We start from the raw sequence: 22,355 nt of genomic DNA on the forward strand, positions 1-22,355 counted from the left end.
TCTCTTAAGTCTCTATACATCTTCGTACTCCCGGGATGAATTGAATATCTGGAGTTGTGAGCGTCTCGAAGAATTTCATCTTTCAGCTCGGCTACATTGGGTATCCATATTCTGGAAGAAAATCTTAATAATCCTTTATCATCCTTTTGACTCCCTATCTCTTCTCCTGTCAAACTATCTCGTTCATGGTTCATAAATTCCTCCTGACATCTTCTTATCTTCGCTAATAATTCTGGTTGAAAAGACATTGCACACAACACCTCTGTAGACATACTTGGGGTACTGATCTCTATTTCCAGCTTCTCAAATTCCTTGATCAACTCCTCGAATGAAGTTATCATATACAATCTTTCTTTTCTGCTCTGAGCGTCGACCACCACATTTGCTTTGCCTGGATGATAGTTGATGGTACAGTCGTAGTCCTTGATTAGTTCTAGCCATCTTTTCTGCCTCATGTTCAATTCCTTCTGGGTAAAGATATACTTCAAACTTTTGTGGTCCGTGTAGATCTCGTACTTTTCCCCATAAAGATAACGCCTCCAAATCTTCAATGCAAACACTATAGCTGCCAATTCAAGATCATGAATTGGATACTTTTCTTCATGTGGTTTCAACTGTCTTGAAGCGTAGGCTATCACCTTGTCATGCTGCATCAGAACACATCCCAATCCTTGTTCATCTGGCAAGACTAGTAATGAAGAAGATACTAATCTATTCTTTAATTCCTGGAAACTTTCTTCGCACTTCTCATCCCATTCAAATTTTTGATTCTTCCTGGTGAGCTTCGTCAATGGCGTATCTATCTTCGCAAAATCTTGCATAAATCTTCTATAGTAACCTGCTAATCCCATGAAACTTCGTACTTCTGTTGGTGTCTTGGGCCTCTCCCAGTTGATTATGGCTTCAATCTTCGCTGGATCCACTTTCACTCCTTTATTGCTAATCACGTGCCCCAGAAATCGTACTTCTTTTAACCAAATTTCACACTTGGAAAACTTTGCGTACAATTTCTCCTGTCGCAGTATCTCCAGAACTATCCCCAAATGCTCTGCATGCTCCTCTTCTATTTTAGAATAGATCAAGATGTCGTCTATGAACACGATCACGAATTTATCCAAATATTTCTTGAATACTCGATTCATCAGATCCATGAAAGCTGCTGGTGCGTTGGTTAATCCAAATGCCATCACTAGAAACTCATAATGCCCATATCTGGTTCTGAATGCGATCTTTGGAATATCTTCAGGCTTGATCTTCAGTTGATGATATCCGGATCTTAAATCTATTTTAGAAAACCATACAGCGCCTCTCAATTGGTCAAACAAATCATCGATCCTCGGCAACGGGTACTTGTTCTTAATAGTCAGCTTATTTAGTTCTCGATAGTCGATACACAGTCGCATACTCCCGTCCTTCTTTTTGACAAACAGTACTGGTGCGCCCCATGGGGATACACTGGGTCTTATCACTCCGTTCTCTAAAAGATCTTGCAGCTGAGTTGCCAATTCTTTCATCTCCACTGGTGCCATCCGATACGGAGCTTTAGAAACTAAATCTGTTTCGGGTGCTAGATCGATCGCAAATTCAATTTCTCTATCAGGAGGTAATCCTAGTAGATCATCTGGAAAGACATCTGGAAACTCGTTGACAACTGGAATTACTTCTAGTGCTGGAACTTCTTTGCTGGTGTCTACCACATGGGCCAAATACGCTTCACAATTCTGACGCAATAACTTTTTCACTTGAGCTATCGTTAAGAACTTCTTCTCTTGCCTATTTCCTCGAAATATCACCTTCTTCTTACTATCCAAGGTATGAAGTCTCACTTTCCTATTCTTACAATCAATCTGAGCGTTACTTTCTGACAACCAATCCATTCCTAAAATAACATCAAATTCTCCCAACTTAAAAGGTATCAAGTTGGCATTTAAATGATGTCCTCCTATCTCAAAATCACACCTCGGGCACACTCGATCGACGAAAATTTGATTCTTATTAGCTAACTCTATCATTAATGCTTGTTCTAACAACTTAACTGCGCAATGCAGTTTATCAGCAAAATCTTGAGAAATAAATGACCTGGTAGCTCCAGAATCAAATAAAACTTTAGCATCTACGGAGTTGACTGGAAGCGTACCTGCAACCACATCAGAACTTTGAACAACATCCTTCATAGTCATATTGAATGTCCTGGCCTTTGGCTGGTCCTTTGCTGGTGGTCCTTCAATCCTTGGCACATTCTGAGATGGAGCACCTGTAAGCCTTGGGGTGTTGCTCGTCGTACCTTGTGTTGGGCAATTCCTGGCGATATGTCCTAGCTTTCCACACTTATAACATCCAGTTCCCATATTCTGACCTTGAGTCTGATTCTGACACACATTAGCAAAGTGTCCCTTCCTGCCGCACTTGAAACATGTCACATTAGCATTACAATTCCCAAAGTGCTTCCTACCACAAAACTGACAATTTGGTACTGGTGGACGATTGGGCCTCTGCTGGTTTGAATTCTGAAAATGGTTGCCTTGTCATCCATTTCCTGATTGTGGTCTTCTGAATCCCACATTCCTATTATCCTGAAATTCTGACCTTTTGTTGAAACGGCCCTGAAAATTACTTGACTGCTGACCTCCTTCTGAGGTTTCCATTTTCCTTTTCTTCCCATCCTTTCCTTTCTGAAATATGTCACTCCTACTTTCGATCACCATTGCTTTCTGAACCACTGCCACATATGAAGTTAATTCAAACATGGCCACTCTGTTCTGAATCCAAAACTTCAATCCCTGTTCGAATCTTCTTGCTTTCTTTTCATCTGTATCAACCTGGTCTGGCACGAACCTTGCTAACTCAGTAAACTTAGCCTCATACTCCGCCACAGTAAGATCACCCTGGGTCAGGTTCAAGAACTTAATCTCCATTTGATTCTTCATATACCTCGGGAAATACTTCTCCAGGAACAACTCTGTGAATCTCTCCCAAGTTATAAACTCACCTCCTTCCAATGCTCGCGTGGATTCCCACCAATAGTTCGCCTCGCCCTTTAGAAAGTAGCTTACAAACTTGGTCTTCTGTTCAGTTCCAGCTCCGATTAATTCAAAAGCCTTTTCCATCTCCTTGAGCCATGTATTAGCTTCCACAGGATCAACACTTCCTTTGAACTCAGGTGGCTTCACTGCTTGAAACTGTTTAAAAGTCACTGCAGGTGGTGTTGCTGCTTGCTGCTGTTGCTGTTGCTGCTGTTGTTGCTGCTGCGTAAGATGTAGCATCTTCTGCTGCATCAGTCCCAACATCTGGACAATCGCTGGATCCATCCGACTCTCGGTACGATCCTCTCCTGAATTATTCCTTTTTTTTGGTGCCATTATTCTGGTAAGAAAACAAGCAACATATATAATAATCTGTCAAGCATTGTGTCAAATATGTAGCAATTCCTTAACATCTCAAAATTCGCAAACATTATATCTTCTCAAAATATCATAAACTTGCTACCATATTAACACCAGCGACATGATTATCACATAATCCTGCTTATTATCTTGAGAATAACAACACAAAGAAAATTTACTCAAAATTATCCAAACCTTTTTAAATCCTTGCTTGAAATCTCAACTAAACCAACAAAATAGCAGGGCAATGACACAAGGCCTAAGGCTAAACGCAAAATAAGAAACCTAAACAACTTAACTACCCCAACCAATTAACCTAAATTTAACCCTATAAGAGCTAAACTACACGCGCCTATCTTATGTGATCTTCCTATGACTCATTTATGACAATCCTAAGCCTGTTTCAGTGACCATAACCTGTAGCTCTAATACCAACCTGTGACGTCCTCCAAACCTGCGGTCTAGATTTGGGGGTCACTAGCCAATAAACCAAAATATAATAATCACAGCAGAATAATATAATAAATATGACCCCTTACATGCAACTGGATCGATCACAGGTTATAGTATGAAACAGGCACTAACATAAACCAAAAGTTATTACAAACCATAAGTCTAATTAGTTTTACAAATTATTCAAATTTTTTTATTACAAACCTCTAGACTTATTCAAGCGTCCCAAAACAATCTACCTGGAAAACACCCAACTATCTACAAGCACTTGACTTCTGATCAAACCTGGATCTCAAGCCTGTTCTGGCTTAGCTGAAAGATTAGATTGATAAACAAGTATGAGCGAAAGAAATGCTCAACAATCAATATAAAATGTGCTTGAAATGATAAACCATATTCTGGTAATAACTGAACAACAGGATAAAATCAGTAATATTTGATCAATAATAAAAGCTTCACAAGCTATCAATAATAAACAATAATTTTTAGATTGGAATCTAACTCCGACGGACGTACTATCACATGCTGATCAGCCCGTGTGATAGCACAAGGTCATGATTCATAGAAACATGTCCCCAAAACAGGAGTACTCAATTAAAAAGGCAATATACCTGCCTATGGCAAAAATGGTGTCATAGTATTTCATATAACACAAAGAAATAGCCCTCCGCTGGACCGTCCGTCCCGGTCACTTACGCATTCATCCAATCCATAAAACATTTTGATCAAAGAAGCCGAATCAAAGGACATCCTTAACCATATAACTCCCCATTTCTCATGGTCCATAGTTATCTCAACAATCGATGGCGAAATAACTAGAACAATTAGTTATTCGCTAAGCTCAATTCAATGTTTCACTATATAGAGTAATTTATAGCGAAATATATAAAATGTTTAACTATTCTGAACTTAGAATAGTTTGGAAATTGAAAGAATATAATTCATAGTCAATATCAATTGAATGATAAATGAAGATATAATATTTGCATAATATGATTCAAACTAAATGTCACTTGAACAATAAGTGAAGTTAGGGGTACTTGCCTGGTATGCTCGATAACCTCTTACTATAACTCTGCTTATAGCTGCTGGCTACTATCTCCATCTAACACTTGACTGCACTCCTTGCTACTCGATTCTATAAACAAAAGGACTCTTAATTGACATAACTAAACTCAATCGACGTAACTATACGTCTTGACATCTACCTGATCGTTTATAACTAAGCATGACATATTAAACTGTAAACAGATAGCATACATATCACGTAACACATAATCATGGCATTTGTATAACACGTAATCACATATTTCATGTAACACATAAGTTAGATCATTAAAAGATATGTCTCAGTGCTTTCAGAATGAAAATCAGGTCAATATTAGCATTTATCGATCAAATACCGACTCAAACTAATACACAAATCAAATGACATTGCAATACAAAAGAATTTAGGTCTCAAAAGTATTTTTATTAAAAGCGCAATATTTTCCTGAGTCTGTACGCGTTCGTTTCGTATTAAACGGACGAACGGTTTAATTATTATGAATAAAATAGGAAATAAATGGAATTAAATAAATTAATAATAATATTAATTGATTTTTAAATACCAAAATATAATTTTTAAAAGCCTAAAAATAATTTTTAGAAATTATTTGAATTAATTATTTATAGTTTATTTTAGTTAATTATTTATGAATTTAATTAATTAATTAAAAAGTTTGAAAATAATTAAAGAAAATAATTTTAGGAATTTAAAATAATTAAGAAAATAATTTTTAGAATTAAAAATAATAAGTAAATGATTTTTAAATATAAATTAAATGATTTTTGTAATTTAGAAAATGATTTTTAAAATAAATCATAAAAAGTAAATGCGGAAACAGATTACAGAAATGGGATTTGGGAAATAATGGATCAAAAACGGGTTATAATTAAAACCCAACTGGGTCGAGAAGGAAGATTCCCGGGTCGGGTTGAAGCCGACCGGTTTCTGGACGAACCCAGATTCCGGCGACGTCCCCGCACCTCCGGCGAACCCCCCATGCCAACAACCAGGTACAGGTACCCTCAGTTCGTTCCACTAATTGATCCCTCTCACTCCTGCGGGTCGATTTCATTCGCAACTAGCAGATTGTCAAGCCCGGAACTCGTTCGCCGGCGAACTGCCATTAAAGCCGGCGAGAGCCCGAAGCTTTTCCGGCGAAAATTATTCTCAACGATTTACTCAACCAAAAATCACGTTATAGGTATCAAAATAAAGCTTGGGATTACCACAATCATTACCAAGAATCATTAACAACAATCCTTTACCCAAAACTCTACGAAATCGAATCAAAAAAAACATAAACACAATAACTCGGGTTTAGCTAAATCCTAATCAAAAATATACAAATCATATATGAAAATGATCCTTGAAACACCTGGAACAACAATCAAGCAACCAAAACATCAAGCAATCCCTTAATAATCAAAAACGAATTCTCAAGAATAGGAACACCAAAAATTCGATTTTTATAAATGTTATACCTCAGTTCAAGATGTTGGTATCAATGGAAACCTCTCGTCGAGAGGAAGATTTTGGTTACTAGCACGTCTGATTTGGTATCCAGAATCGATCAAAAATCACGGTTGAAGTTAAGGAAGAAATTCTCACCCCCAAAGTTGTTCTTGGTGTTTATGAATTTTCTGAATTTTTATAAAATAAAATAAATAAAATGAATAAATAAAATTAGTTTCAGGTATTTATATAAATCTGAAATTATATTCCCAAAATAAATTAAGGATATTTTTATCCCTTAATTATAATAATTATGGCCCCAAAATAATAATTACGGGGAATAATTTTAAAAACGATAAAATACAAAATTAATGTCAAAATTTCCCAAAAATTGCGAATAATTTAAAAATACAAGAATAAAGGGTATTTGAAATACGAATAATTTTATAAAAATAAAAACATCGATTTTGTGGGGTTTGTCGTCCCGGTGGGGTCCCGATCCGTTGATTTTTGAAAAACGGAAACGATCCCTAAATTACCAGAAAATCCCGAAAACACGTAAAATACACTCAAACGCGCATAAAATCAAATAAAACAGGTATCTTGATAAAGACGCTGATAAATACGCGTCCCGATTGCAGATAAGTTCATATAATTGCAGTTTAAACATATTTTAATCAATGGAAAAAAAAATTATGGCCAGCACAGACGCACACATAACAACTGTAACATCTTATATCATGGCAATGATCATTTTTAATTTATAAAACATATAGTATTTATTTATTTAACATATAATATTCACATAATTTTCCCGGTTATTACAGCTAACGTCATATTCTATTTGTTGCTTGTATAACTCAATTCAAATCTCCATCTTCGATATATAATGGAGCTAACTTACTCTTTCTGGATATATACATACAAACGCCCTATGAATTCGCTATACGGGTAGCGGTGAAGCCAACTCACTTCTATTTATCCTGCCTATTTTACTATGTAGGAGGGACCAGCATAACACATCTTAATTCTCTTTTTCTTTCTAATTCTAGTAACTCGTGCTTATGAGCGTTTCCAACTGTTACTCAGTATTGAACCTCTTCCCTATATGTTTCTTCATTCAATTAACCTAATTTGTAATCGCTTCCCATCGCATTCGAGGCTCTTTAATCGTTCCCGTAATCTTCTTCTTCATCTGTAAATGATGTATTGAGACCATGGCGTATTTGATTTCTGACGTTGACTAAAGATATTTTTCCAAGTACCTTTCTAATAATTTCTCAGGTCTCATCACTTTAATCACAACTCAACAGTCTCTTACCGAAATAAAATCTATCAGTTACTCACATAACATGAATCAACCTTCATTTTATACATAGGGAGCTAAATTACCCTTCTTAGTCATATACCTTTGAACATCTTATGAACTCATCATGCCTGTAACAAGGCCAACTCATTCGCAATCGTTCTATCTATCTCATTATCTCAATAGACCAACTTAATTTATACTATTTTGCTTCTCTTTCTAATTCTAATAATTTGTGTTTATGAACCTTTCATTTTCCCTGACTGTTCTACTTTACTTCTCGCGTCTCCTTTTGTTTGGTTAGTCTAGCCTATTATCGTTTTTAATCGTATTCGAGAACCTTTAGCCGGTCTTTTGTACTTTCCATCCGTCTGCGCCCGATATACTGAGCTCATGGCGTCTGATGCTTCAAAATGTTCTAAATCTATTCAAAACTAAAAATTAAAAGAAAATCTCGACAATTGCATTTAACTCACCACTTTGTAGTATACTTCAATTTCTTTTCAATCACTATGAAGTATATTCATCGAGCGAGAATCTCTTACTATCTGAAAGGAAATATTAGTTTGGAATGGAATGAATCATAACTTTATTCAAAACCGAACTCTTGGTACTAATACTTATTTTGTTATCATATCAAATTAGATATCATTATGAACTTTGATGCTCACAACATTCCATACTGAAGTCAACATCAATTTTCTATATTAATACCACCTTTGATATCTAACAACAAAGTGAGTATCAGCATCATCTAGAAATCGGATCAAAACCTGTTCTTCAATTTCTAACTTTTCCAATTCCTTTATCTACTCCCCATCAATCTTAGTGATATTCACTCTTTCTTTTCTTCTCAAGACATCTGTCTCTGAATGGATCTTGCTTGGTTGGTAATTAACCATACTTTCGTAGCTCATAATTAATTATAACCAGAGTTCATACCTTTGAAGCTTAGAACGCAGTTGCTAATATCTCACCCTTCGCATGCATATCTTCAGGTGTTCAACTTGGTCTTTCTTAGTTCTTGAATGGGCGAGGATGTTATTAATAAACACAATTACATTATCCAATTACTCCTTATACACTATGTTCATTTAAGCTTCAGACATACAATTTCTGATAACCGATGCGTGACTTCCTACCTCCATTCTCTTTTCTCCATGATCACTTTTGTGTATAGCGCGAAGTACTCTTTATTTCATTATTCTTTCATTCCATTTTTCTGAAGTTTTCCTTCACTCAATATCTCATTTCTACTGAGTTATACGATACAGGGTTTTTGACACCAGCTCGACTCCGTATAGTAACTGATGAGAAATTCTTACCTCATTTTCTGAGGTAACCTTGGTAAATTATTCGTTAGAACCTTCGGGGCTTTGCTTTAATTCTAAAGAATTCCGATATGAGATTCATTGTAACGTTCTTCTTTAACTATTCACCACTAATACCTTGGTTTAATCTCCCCTGTTTACACACATTCTTTGAATGAAATTTCAATCTTCAATTATCGGTGCTTCACTTCATTCTCCTATTAGTTCTGACACAGCTGACGATCACAACTTGCTTATATCCTGGACTATTTTATAAAATTTCTTTATCATCCTTTTGATTCCACTTCTTTTCTTATTTATTTCTTCATTTTCATTACTTATTAACTCTTTTTAATATAAGCAATTCCTTCTTTCTAATTGTACTGATTTGATTATCATTAGATAATCCATTTTGAGGCTAATACTGGAATGAAAGCTTTCTATAATTATTCGAATTCTTGTTAACTGAGCTATCAAAATCCATTGACAGTTATTTCCTTAGTCTTACTCACATAATTGCTAATCACACAACTTTCATTTTTTTAATAACTCCAACTATTCTCTGTCGCATTTTTGGCTTCTGCACATTGAAGATATGCTTCAAATTCTTGAGGTCTATGCCCGCTGTACACCGTCTCTCCTGCATAATCAAGAGATCTTTTTCCTTCGGTTCACATGCCAACATTGTCAGTTTATATCAAATACTTGTATTCGCAAGTTCTGCGGTATTTTTGAATAATTCATAACATCGTCGTTCTATATTGGTATACCTTCAAGTCCTTCAATAAAACCTTATTGCAGATGATGACATCTCTTTGATCGTCTAACCATATCCATATTGATGTAGTTATTAATTTCTCCTTCATTTTCTTCTTTCCTTCTCTGGGCTCTTATCTCGAACCTTATTAGTTCTTGAAAATGTTCTTCGTACTTGTATGTGTAAATAACATTTTAATTCTCTTATTTACTAAAAAGGACATATTTTTGCAATTAAAGCCTCGCACACTTGCCATAACATCGCGCTGATTCCGCTAACTTCTGAATTCTACTGGTGTCCTTACTCCCTCCAAATTTCTCATTGCTTTGACTTCGGATCTGAAATCACATCAAAATTTGACTTAATCTAATTGGAATCGATTTTTATCTAACTGACCATAAGTTGGTAAAATTAACCAATTAACTCTTTTAATTGATCAATCGAACCAAGTGATGGCTAGCTAAATGAAATCAGAGACCAAATATATAAAGTCAGTTTGGCTACAGCCACTCCTTTCAGGAACCGAGATCTCAATCATTTGGAGTATTAATAGGAATATTAATAATACACAAAAGTATACTTTTGACTTTAAAGGTAGAGTATTTCTAAAAATTTGGGCAGCAACTCCTCTATATTATGGACTACCAGTCGGACTCAAGCCGACATCAACAATCAATCAACTAATCAACCATGTCAATCCACCACCATCAACCCAACTCATCATCTCATCATACTTCAAAATATAACATGCTAATGACCACATCCTCTACTAACTGACATAGCATACGTTTCATTTATTCCTTCAAACTATCCCGAAACTCTATTAATGCATATAAAATTATTCTGCTGATTCTCAAAACCTTATTCCAGGATTATTCTAGTTCATCATTAAGCTCTTTCATTCACAATTTATATCACTTATACATGTTCATAAATCCGTTCTATAGAAATCTTTTAATCATGGCTCATACTTGTATATAGATATTTTTAAGAACTTGTACTGCATCTTATACCCGATCAAACAAAACCTCTACCCTTGAGAATATGTGCTTCTTTCATTAGTTAACTTGTCTAATTTCTGATAATCAATACATGGTCTCAATTCACAATATCGTAATATATGAAAACTTATTTGGTTCTAAAGTGTTACTTCTTAAAAGATTTCACAATTAGAATCTCTTCATCTTCCTTTATGTCCTTTCATATGGAACCTTCTTCACTGGCCCAGTTATAAGTACTGAATTTACCATAACTAACTTACCTGGGTTAGGAGTCTTAACAGTTCCTTGAAGAATGCGCTTGAGATTTATCGTACTCGAGATTTCTTTGATTTTGAAATTTCATGACAAACATCTCCTCGTGATTGAAGTATGTTTCGCCTTTTACGTATTAATCGCTTGTCTGGGTCATTGTTGAGAATTCCTTTATCTACTTCTGTTGTCCTGTCAATCGATTGCCTCGTCTGGTGTACGCAACTTCACTTGCATATACAGTTTGCTAACTACTCTAATTCACGCTCATAATCTTAGACTTGAAACATATCCCGTATATAAATTTCCGCTTCTGATTTGATGTCATCGTGACAACCGCGTTATTGATATAATGATTCTTCTTGCGCGAACATGTCCACCGTTTATTGGCTTATAATTATCTTTATACTCAACAGGTAATTCCATCCGCTATACGAGGTTATTTAACTTCTTTTAGAACGCTCAAAGAGCAGACTTTACACAAGAAAAGAATTTGTGTATATGATTCTGATTGGAAAACTTTTATAAAAAATAAGAATACAAGGAAACAATCAGAAGGATCTATAAATCAATAAGTCACAATCGAAAAGGAAAGAATGAATGATGATTTAGATATGAATGAGACAACCATATTTGTACTCAAGATGGCCAGTCTTTCATACTATATGGCATACAATATATGATTAGGTGACATCCCACCAGACTCTTCGTCATTTCGACAAAGCGTCACATCATAACACTGCTTGTGTTGAGCAAAAAGAAATTTCTGAGAAGAGAAGTAATTTGAAGCATTTCTTCTGCTTTTTATTAAATCCATTTTGCCTTCACCAGCCACCGAAAACTTCATTTACCGTTGCATACCATTTTATTCGTAACTCCAACTCTGACGCTGGCATCTGATACTATCTTCGATATTTTTATCATCATCCTTGATGTCATAGTTACCACCGATTGGTGAAATTTGACGTTTTGTCCGTACATAAGGTCATATCTTCTCATTAATCTTCAGTATATCCCATAAGGTAGATATCGTTCTTTACGTGGCGCCTGAAAACTGATAAGAAACTTCTCGCAATGATGATGCCTTTGAAATTCGCAATGTTGGCTCTTCATTAGCTTTAATCGACTTGTTACCTCCATCATGAAGCTTGATCTACTACGCTATTATAGATTGGCTCATACTAGAACTTTCCTATCTTCCTAAAATTCTCACAAAATTCAATCGCATTTTCCTTTAAGATCATATGAAAAGCAGGGTAACTTTACTCAATCTCCGTCGAGCTGTCGATTCCTCATATCTATAGGATCTAGGAACTCAATATATCCCTAGCGTTAATATGCTCACCTTTTACTTCTCTTAACAATGTCCTTTCTTACTAATACATATCGGATATGTTATTCTTAATGCACACTCAACTCAAACTCATAATGAGTATACCTAGGATCTTTCTTATCTTATACCACCTGTCAATCCTATCTGACTTCCACCTATTCTCATTTCAGGGACCAATAACCTGTAGCTCTGATACCAACTGTAACACCCCCCAAATCCGGGCTCAGGATTGGGTGTCACTACACAACTTTAAATCATAAAAACCTGTATATTAAAATAAATATACAGACAACCCCTCATTATTTAGGATCGCTTACAGGTTATGGTATGAAACAAGAATCTAACCTTATAAAATTACATTATCTAAATACAATTTCATTACCTCATTACTAATTTCCTTGTATTGATCACTCTGACACCTCCAAAATTCTTCAGCTGGTGTCTCGCCACTTTTGCTGTCTATTAAAAGCTATTCACTTTCGTCCTTGTTTGATACTAAAAGAAATAAGAGTTCACAAGAAATAGTGAGCCAAAAATGCCCAGCAAGTATCATAAATGGTTTCCAGGTATCAGATTAAAGAAACTCCCGGAAACGATTGTTGAATGATTTCAAAACATTTTTATACATTAAGAACAGTTGAGTGAAAAAACGTCGGCCCTCATTGCCTTTAGTCATAAATCACATTTTTCCGTAAAGAACAGTGAATGTTTCAATATTTCATCCCTTTAAATCAAATCTTTATTTGATTTTGTAATTGTGAACTGTTCAAGAAGGAATGCCGTTAATGGCGATCAACAATAAATTAGACTGGACACTAGAAACCAACATATGCACTATAACTTGCTGATCAGTCAGGAGATAGTGCAGATCTATACCCAACTGCATAGACCCAACCAACATATGGGGTACCCTGGTAACTATGGCCTAATAATCAAGGAACCAGCCATCTCTGGCCCTTAGGGTCCAGCTCATCATTGTCCCTCATTGTCACCATCCAGTCCGTGGAGTATTTTGATGTCAAATCATTTTGATTTCAAAACATCCCGATTCAGGGTTCGCAAATAACCCGAACGAATGGGTACTTGCTCAAGAGATCAATCAATAATCAAGGAACAAGATCAAAAAGGCACTGGAATAAATAAGAGTAATTGCAGCAAAATATAAAAATATTTAACTATTCTAAACTTAGAATAAGAACGAAGAAATAATTGCAGTATTTTAGAAGGACGGTTAGGAATACTTGCCTCAATTGATAATCCTATGATCTTTCACTAGCTGTCATATCACTTTGTTCTGTTGCATCTGTATTTCCCTTGACAGGCTACTTGACCTTTCTTATTATTTACCCTTTTAGGTTTATCTTTATTATGAATCCACTCGTTTCATTACTACACACAATCAGACTTTACTTCTACAATCTCTGTCTAGCTTTGAATGTCTCGCACTAGGCGTATTTATCATAAATAATACTATTCAATGAACTGACAATATATATAATTGCCTAGTCTATACACTTATCCCTATCGTCTACCCATCCGATAATAACAGATAAGGATCAAATCTCATTCAGATAACGTTTAAAAAACATGTTGACTCACAATTCATATAACACGTATACATAAGTCACATAATCTTGTTATTCATATAACACGTAGTCACATAATTCATGCAGCATATAAGTTGAATCGTCAAAAGATAGATCTCGATGCATCTAGAATTCAAATCGGGTCAAAAAGAGTATTTTATTGATCAATAATCGACTCAAATGATTCATAAAACAAATGACCTTTAGATACAAAAGAATCTAGGTCTCAAAATATTTTTAATAGAAGCAAAATATTTTTCTGAGTCTAGAGGCGTTCGTTTCTTATTAAACGGACGAACGGTTGATTTATTATGAATTTTTGATCATTTTTCGGAATTAAAACGGGTCTCTGAATCATTTTATAATTAAATAATAGGGGTCGAACACCCGAATCTAACTTTCAAATAATTTTATAATAATTATTGAGCCTTGAAAATAATTTAAAATAATATTTTACAGCTCGAAACTATTTTTCAGAATTTTTAAATTAAAATAAATAATTAAATCCAATTAAATAATCAATTAAAATTAAATAATAACTAATTAAATTAATTAATCAATAACTTTCGTTGTACGAATACCATTCTACCAAGCATCCACAATTGAGATAGAAGTTGAATAGGCATGAATTATGTTGAGGCCCTATATGTCTACAGAATTTGACAACATAACGATTTAAGTGCAAGTTATTCATTATGATTACACAGGGCAAGTAAAACGCTTAGAGTTACTCACTAATCATGCATACAATACATGAACCTATGCTAGCATGGCAAGTTCTAAATCTCAAGATTCACTATCGCTTCACAAGAGATTAACACGCTATCTTATATGTTCGCGATGTACATAAGACGAATAAGCACAACCTATGCTAGATATCATATAATCACCACATACCAAGGTATTAAACAACTAACTAAAGAAATCCATAGTAAATCTGCTATGACCCCATGATCACGATTAGCTCATGATAGAACTCATCGTCATCATGGGTTCATATAAAAACATGATATAAACACAACGATATAAACTAATAAAAATACTTAATAAAAACAGAGTACGTGACAAGAGTATTAAGGTTCAAAGAGTAAAGAAAACTAGCATCCACTGTTACAATGAATTAAAAGAATCACAAGATAAACGTATGCTTCCTCTTCTTCGTTGTTGCATGCTAAAACGGTCTTCTTGATCTTCTCTCCTTGTTACTTGTTTCTTGCTTGTCGTGAAAACGTCTCCCAATTAGGTTTATATAAGAGTCCACAAGAAACAGCACCGTTAGAAACCCAATAGAACTCGAATTATAAAATCCAGAATTAAAATTCCCGCACCCAGGCGGCCGCCTCCTGTCTCCAAGCGGGCGTGTGACGGCCTCAACCCAGGGGTCAGGAGTTGACGTCACTAAACACCATCACCAAAAATATAAACAACATAATTATTATTAGAATATACTAACTTGACCCCAAACCAAGATCCGATCCAGGTTCAAGTATAATTCAGGTTCTCATTATTACAAACTCTTTATTCACTATCTAAGACACACTACTTTATTCAGCAACTCTTCAGACCTCATGGTCTGATACAAACTACCTCAGAGGAGCCAGGTCCAGTAGGGGCGGGAACTCGGGTCGGTCTGACTGATCTTCTAGGCATCTGCGCAATGCACATAACAGTTTACAAGGGTGAGCATAATCGCTCAGCAGTACCAAATATAAATAACAGATTAAAACAGTAATGTAACAATAATGGGAACAGAGCTGTAATCATGATATCAACATTTCATAATGATAATCAAAGTAACTGGATATCACTAATAGCATGCTTTGTGAAAACAACATTATAGTGTGCTGCGTAATACCAGAGTCCAATTTTAGCATGCTAATCATTTTATAAAACCGCTGTATCAATCAATCATGCTTTCATATAATTCACAAATCCCAATCAGATACATAGCGGATATGTGAAGACAACTGATCAGGCTATCAACACCAGACGGCTCTAACTGCCATCCCATTTACCTGTTCAGGAACTCAGAGACTAGCTAGGTCTCTGACCTGCTGGACTAATCGGTTTAATAATGCGCGCAACCGAATTAGCCTCTTACGCCACCTCAATAGGCCTACTCTGGCCCCAATGTATCCCATATCTAACCGTTTTATCCAGTTTTCAAAACACTTGTACCTATCTCCTTTCAAAACCATTTATTTAACCAGCACACATATAAAAATCCAGTTCACAAATCATTTCATTCGAGATAGGTACCTTTCGAAGTTACTTTTCCCCAAAACAATTCGAAAACAGTGATTTATAACTACAGGGGATACGTAACTTAAAACGTTTCTGTTCCATTACAAGAATAAAACATTTAGCTATTCATATACACTGAACCATAAAAGAATGGTCAGGGGTACTTGCCTTGCAATGCTTTACAAACCCTAATAGCTTTCACGCTGACTTTGATCCTGGAACAACTCGACTGGGATCTACAATTACAGAATACCCTAATTAGTTATACCGACATGCTTGATATCCTCAAATCCTAATAACCCAAATCCGACAACCCGACTCGTATTATTATTATACACATAAACATGTAATCACATCTCTCGAGCATAAATAGGGATAACACATAACACATAATTATGTACGATTATAAATATATTTTTTTTAGAAAATTTTGGCAGCAACTTCTTTATTTATAAGACTACCCGTCGATTATAATCGACGTCAACAATTCTCAACAATTCACAATATTATTCTGTACAACCCAACACCAATAAAAATTTTACTATTTAAATCCAAACATATTTTACATAATTATTTTATTTACTTAAACTTTTATTACACTTCCAAATATTAGAAATAAAATAAAAATACACGAGTCGTTATATTCCTCCCCCCTTAAAAAGATTCTGTCCCCGGAATCTAATTTAACTAAACAAATGAGGATATTTATCAAGCATTTCTGACTCCAATTCCCAAGTAGACTCTTCTACTCGAGGATTTCTCCACAAAACTTTTACTATAGGAATCGATTTATTCCTAAGGACTCGTTCTTTACGGTCTAAAATTTGGACCGGTTGTTCCACATAAGACAAATCTGGTTGAAGCTCAATCGGTTCGTATTCTATGACTTGATTCGAATTAGGGACATAGGGCTTCAACATAGACACGTGGAACACATTATGAATGTGTTGCCACTGCGGGGGTAACGCTATCTCATAAGCAACCTTTCCTACTTTCTCCAAAACCTCAAAGGGTCCTATGAATCTAGGGCTAAGTTTACCCTTCTGACCAAATCGTACTAACCCTTTCCAAGGCGATATTTTTAGTAACACCAAATCTCCTATCTCAAAGTCCATGTCTTTTCTATGCAAATCTGTGTATTTTCTTTGTCTATCTTGAGCTGCTTCCAATCTTTTCCGAATCAACACTATGGCATCTCTAGTTTGCTGAACCAACTCAGGGCCTAGCACTTTCTTTTCTCCTACCTCATCACAGTACAAAGGTGATCTACACTTTCGTCCATATAAAGCTTCATAAGGTGGCATCCCTATACTGTCATGGTAGCTGTTATTATACGAGAACTCAATTAAAGGTAGGTGTTCATCCCAATTACCCTTAAAATCTAGAACACAGACTCTCAACATATCCTCTATGGTCTGAATCATCCTCTCACTTTGGCCATCCGTCTGAGGACGATAGGCGGTGCTCATATTCAATTTCATTCCTAGGCACTCTTGGAATTTAGTCCAAAACCTAGAATTAAATCTAGGGTCTCGATCCGACACTATAGAAATAGGAACTCCATGTTTGGTAACTATCTCATCGAAGTATAACTTCACTAGCCTTTCCAACGGATACCTTTCATTAATCAGAAGAAAATGCGCCGACTTAGTCAATCTATCAATGATTACCCAAATAGCATCATGATTCGCTCTCGTCTTTGGTAGTCCCACTACAAAATCCATAGCAATGTCTTCCCATTTCCATTGGGGAATCTCCAAAGGTTGTAACAATCCACTCGGTCGTTGATGCTCTGCTTTCACCGTCTGACACACGTGACATTTACTTACCCAATTGGCAATATCTTTCTTCATTCCTGGCCACCAAAAATTTCTTTTCAAATCCTGATACATCTTGGTACTACCAGGGTGGATAGAAAACCTAGAGTTATGTGTTTCCTGCAATACCTCATTCTTCAACTATGTTACATCAGGAATCCAAACTCTGGACAAAAACCTATACAAATCTTGACTATCTTTTTGAGTACACAACTCTTCTCTTGTCAAAGTATCCAACTCTTGTTCCATAACTCCTTCCTGACATCTTCTAATCTTTTTCATCAAGGTCGGCTGGAAAGTAATTTCGTATAGTTGCTCTTGACTTCCGTTAGATCTTCAAACTTCAATTTCCATTCTTTCTAAGTCTCGTGCCAACTCTTCTGCAATCTTAATCATATTCAGCCTTTCCTTTCTACTTAAGGCATCAGCCACTACATTGTCTTTACCTGGGTGATAATTAATTGAACAATCATAGTCCTTAATCAACTCCAACCACCTTCTCTGTCTCATGTTCAGATCTTTCTGCGTGAATATGTACTTCAAGCTCTTATGATCGGTGTAAATATCACATTTCTCTCCATACAAATAGTGACGCCATAACTTTAAAACAAATACTATAGCCGCCAATTCAAGGTCATGAACTGGATATTTTTGTTCATGAGGCTTTAGTTGTCTGGAGGCATACGCAATCACTTTGTCATGCTGCATTAACACACATCCCAATCCTTTCAGAGAAGCATCACTATAAATTACAAAGTTTCCCGTCTCATCTGGCAATGCTAACACTGGAGCCGTCACTAGTCTTCGTTTTAACTCCTGGAAACTCTCTTCACACTTTTCCGTCCAAACGAACTTCTCATTCTTCCTGGTCAACTTGGTTAGTGGGGATGCAATCTTCGAGAAATCTTTCACAAACCTTCGATAATATCCTGCTAATCCAAGAAAACTTCTTATTTCCGTTGGTGTCTTCGGTTGCTCCCATTTTGATACGACTTCAATCTTTACCGGGTCTACTTTGATACCTTCTTTACTTATTACGTGACCAAGGAACTTTACTTCCGTCAGCCAAAACTCATACTTAGAAAACTTAGCATACAATTGCTTTTCTCTTAACTTTTGAAGGGCAATCTGCAGATGCACACGAAAGCTGCTGGCGCATTCGTCAATCCAAACGACATTACTAGAAACTCGTAATGGCCATACCTTGTTCGAAATGCAGTCTTGGGGATATCCTCGGGCTTTATCTTCAATTGGTGGTAGCCAGATCTTAAATCAATCTTTGAGAAGTAATATGCGCCTTTAAGCTGATCAAATAAATCGTCGATTCCTGGCAAGGGATACTTATTCTTAATTGTCAACTTGTTCAACTCTCTATAATCAATGCACAATCTCATACTTCCATCCTTTTTCTTCACAAATAACACTGGAGCACCCCATGGGGAAACACTGGGTCGAATAACTCCTTTATCCAATAATTCCTGAAGTTGCTTAGCCAATTCTTTCATTTCCATCGAGGCCATTCTATATGGAGCCTTAGAAACTGGTTCAGCTCCAGGTACCAAATCAATGGAAAACTCTATCTCACGATCAGGTGGCAATCCTGGTAATTCTTCTGGAAAAATGTCAGGGAATTCTCTTACTATAGGGATTTTATCCAAAATAGGGGTCTCTTTCTTCGTATCCACAACATGAGCCAAGTACGCTTCACATCCTTGTCTCAACAATCTTCTTGCTTGCATCACTGAGATAATCTTTCTATCTTGCCTCTGCCCTTGATAACTGATCCTTCTATTATCTGAGGTGTACATAACAACTCTCTTTTTCTTACAATCAATATTTGCCCTATATCGAGACAACCAATCCATACCTAAAATAACATCAAAGTCTCCCAACTCGAAGGGTATTAAGTCAACAGGGAACATATACCCCGAAATCTCTAGGGAAAAACTAGGACAAAATTGTTTTACAGGTACTTTATCTTTATTTGCCACTTCTATAGTTAAGGGTTCATCTAAGTCTTCTAGCATCAATTGCATTTTATTCACACAATTCACATATATAAAAGATTTGGACGCTCCCGAATCAAACAAAATGTTAACAGGTACGGAATTAAGAATAAGCGTACCTACCACCATATCAGAGTCATGAACTGGATACTTCTGGATCATCTTAAAAGTTCTAGCTCTCGCAGTACTGGTTGCTGGTCCTTGGGACACACTCTTTCCAACATTACCTTGAGTCACTGACTTGCAATTCCTAGCTATGTGTCCCACTTTGCCGCAACTAAAACAAGTAACTCCTTGAATCTCAGACTTACACTCCGTGGAATAGTGACCTTCTGGTTCATACTTAAAACAATTAACATTCTCTCGGCACTGTCCACTGTGCTTTTTCCCCACACGTCTTACAATCAACTACTGGCTTACTCATCCTCGTCGGGGCAGAGTTAACTGATGTTGTACCGGGCTTAACTTGGGGAAAGTTCTGCCCTTTAAACTTTTTATTCTTATTCTTGCCAAACGAACGCTGGAACTTTCGACTTACTATTCCTGATTCTGACTTTACAGGTCCACTTTCAAATTTCCTTTTCTTTTCACCCTGCTCCTTTGCAGCTAACTTCTGATCACTCTCTATCACCAGGGCAGCCTGAACTACCGAAGTATATGTCTTGAGTTGTAAGGCTACAACTCCACTTCTTATTTCTGGCTTCAACCCTTGTTGAAACCGCTTCGCTCGTTGGGCTTCTGAACTCACATATTCCGGTGCTATACGGGCCAACTCCGTAAACTTTGCTTCATATTCCGTAACACTCCTATTTCCTTGTTTCAACTCCAAAATTTCCATCTCCATTTGACTTTGGAGACAGGCTGGAAAGTATTTTTCCAAAAACAATTCTGTGAATCTGGCCCAGGGAACTGGACCTTCTCCTTCTAGGGCTCGCGTAGATTCCCACCAATAATTCGAATTATTCCTCAGAAAATAACTAGCATAATTAGTCTTTAAATCCTCACTCACCTTAGTGAGCACAAACGCCTTTTCCATTTCCTTTAACCATATCCTGGCAGCAACAGGATCTACCTCTCCTTTAAACTCTGGGGGCTTCACTGCTTGAAAAGACTTAAAACTAACACCTTGATTTGCCCCTCTCATCTTATGCTGCTGTTGGATTTGTAGTTGCTACTGTTGGATTTGCTGTTGTTGTTGCTGTATGAGCTGTTGTTGCTGTTGTTGTTGCTGTTGCAATTGTTGCTGCTGTTGCTGGAATTGTTGTTGCTGTTGGGCCAGCTGTATAGTCTGCTGACACAACAAGTTCATCAAATCACTCATGGAAGGATCCCCTGCAGATCCGTTATTGGGCTGAAATTTTTTTCTTTGGTGGTATCTCCTGAAACATGATAGTCATATATAAGAAAATGGATTGCTCCAGCAGTTTATATGTATACATCAGGAGAGCGTTGCCACTAAGACAATATTCTCATCCCCCATTATAATTAGATCCGTCCTGAGTGAATGATTATAATCTAAAAATGCCAGCAACAGAAACAACAATAATAATAACAACAATAATAGCAACACACAATATATAAAAACTGAACAATAATATAAAGCAGCTGAAATACAGTAACCAACAGAATCCAACTAGTACAACTGAAAATCCAAATACAAAGAACCATCCGAATACACGCCAAAATTGGCTGTCATAACAGCCTCGCCTACTACAAACTATCACAACATAATGTACATATACAAAGTAAAAAACTACAGAACTCCTAGAAGTCAACTCTGAGCTCTGCATCCCCCTACTGCAGCTCTATCTAGTCTCTACCACTGCCACCAATGGAACCTAGCTCAAACACTAGCCAGTTCACTAGGTCCTGATACTGCACCGCTCTGAACTCTGAGCTAATGAAATGGTCAATAGATCTAGCCCTCTCTACAGCCATCTGGGTCAATGCTCTCACACGGGCTCGCACCTCAGGGGAAGGGGCAGAAATACCCTAAAATGGTGCAATAGGTACCTGGTCCAACTGGGCAACAAACTCTGGACTCTAATCTCTGATAAAGGAAGTATTCACCACCCTATGCACATGATAAGGGATCGGTGAAGAAATACCACTAGGGGCCACAGGAGGTGCCGGAGGTCTCATCATGGAAGAACTGGGACCGCAACCGGGAGGGAAATCCCTGACAGCAGACACAGACCTACGTACCCAACGGGGATGAGGACCAGATCCAGGGATATCTCGATGCACAAAAGAAGGGACTAGTGGAGGAGGCATAAGGGTCTCCTCGGCAACAGCATCAAGGGGTTTCTCCGAATCTGAGCTATCCAAATCAGAAGCCCGAGATGGAGAACTCGAAATCGCAATAGGCCACTGCCAACATAATAAATATACAGGCAAGACACAACCAGGT

Source organism: Apium graveolens, chromosome 1 (genome assembly GCF_009905375.1).
Source record: "Apium graveolens cultivar Ventura chromosome 1, ASM990537v1, whole genome shotgun sequence".
NCBI lineage: Eukaryota > Viridiplantae > Streptophyta > Magnoliopsida > Apiales > Apiaceae > Apium > Apium graveolens.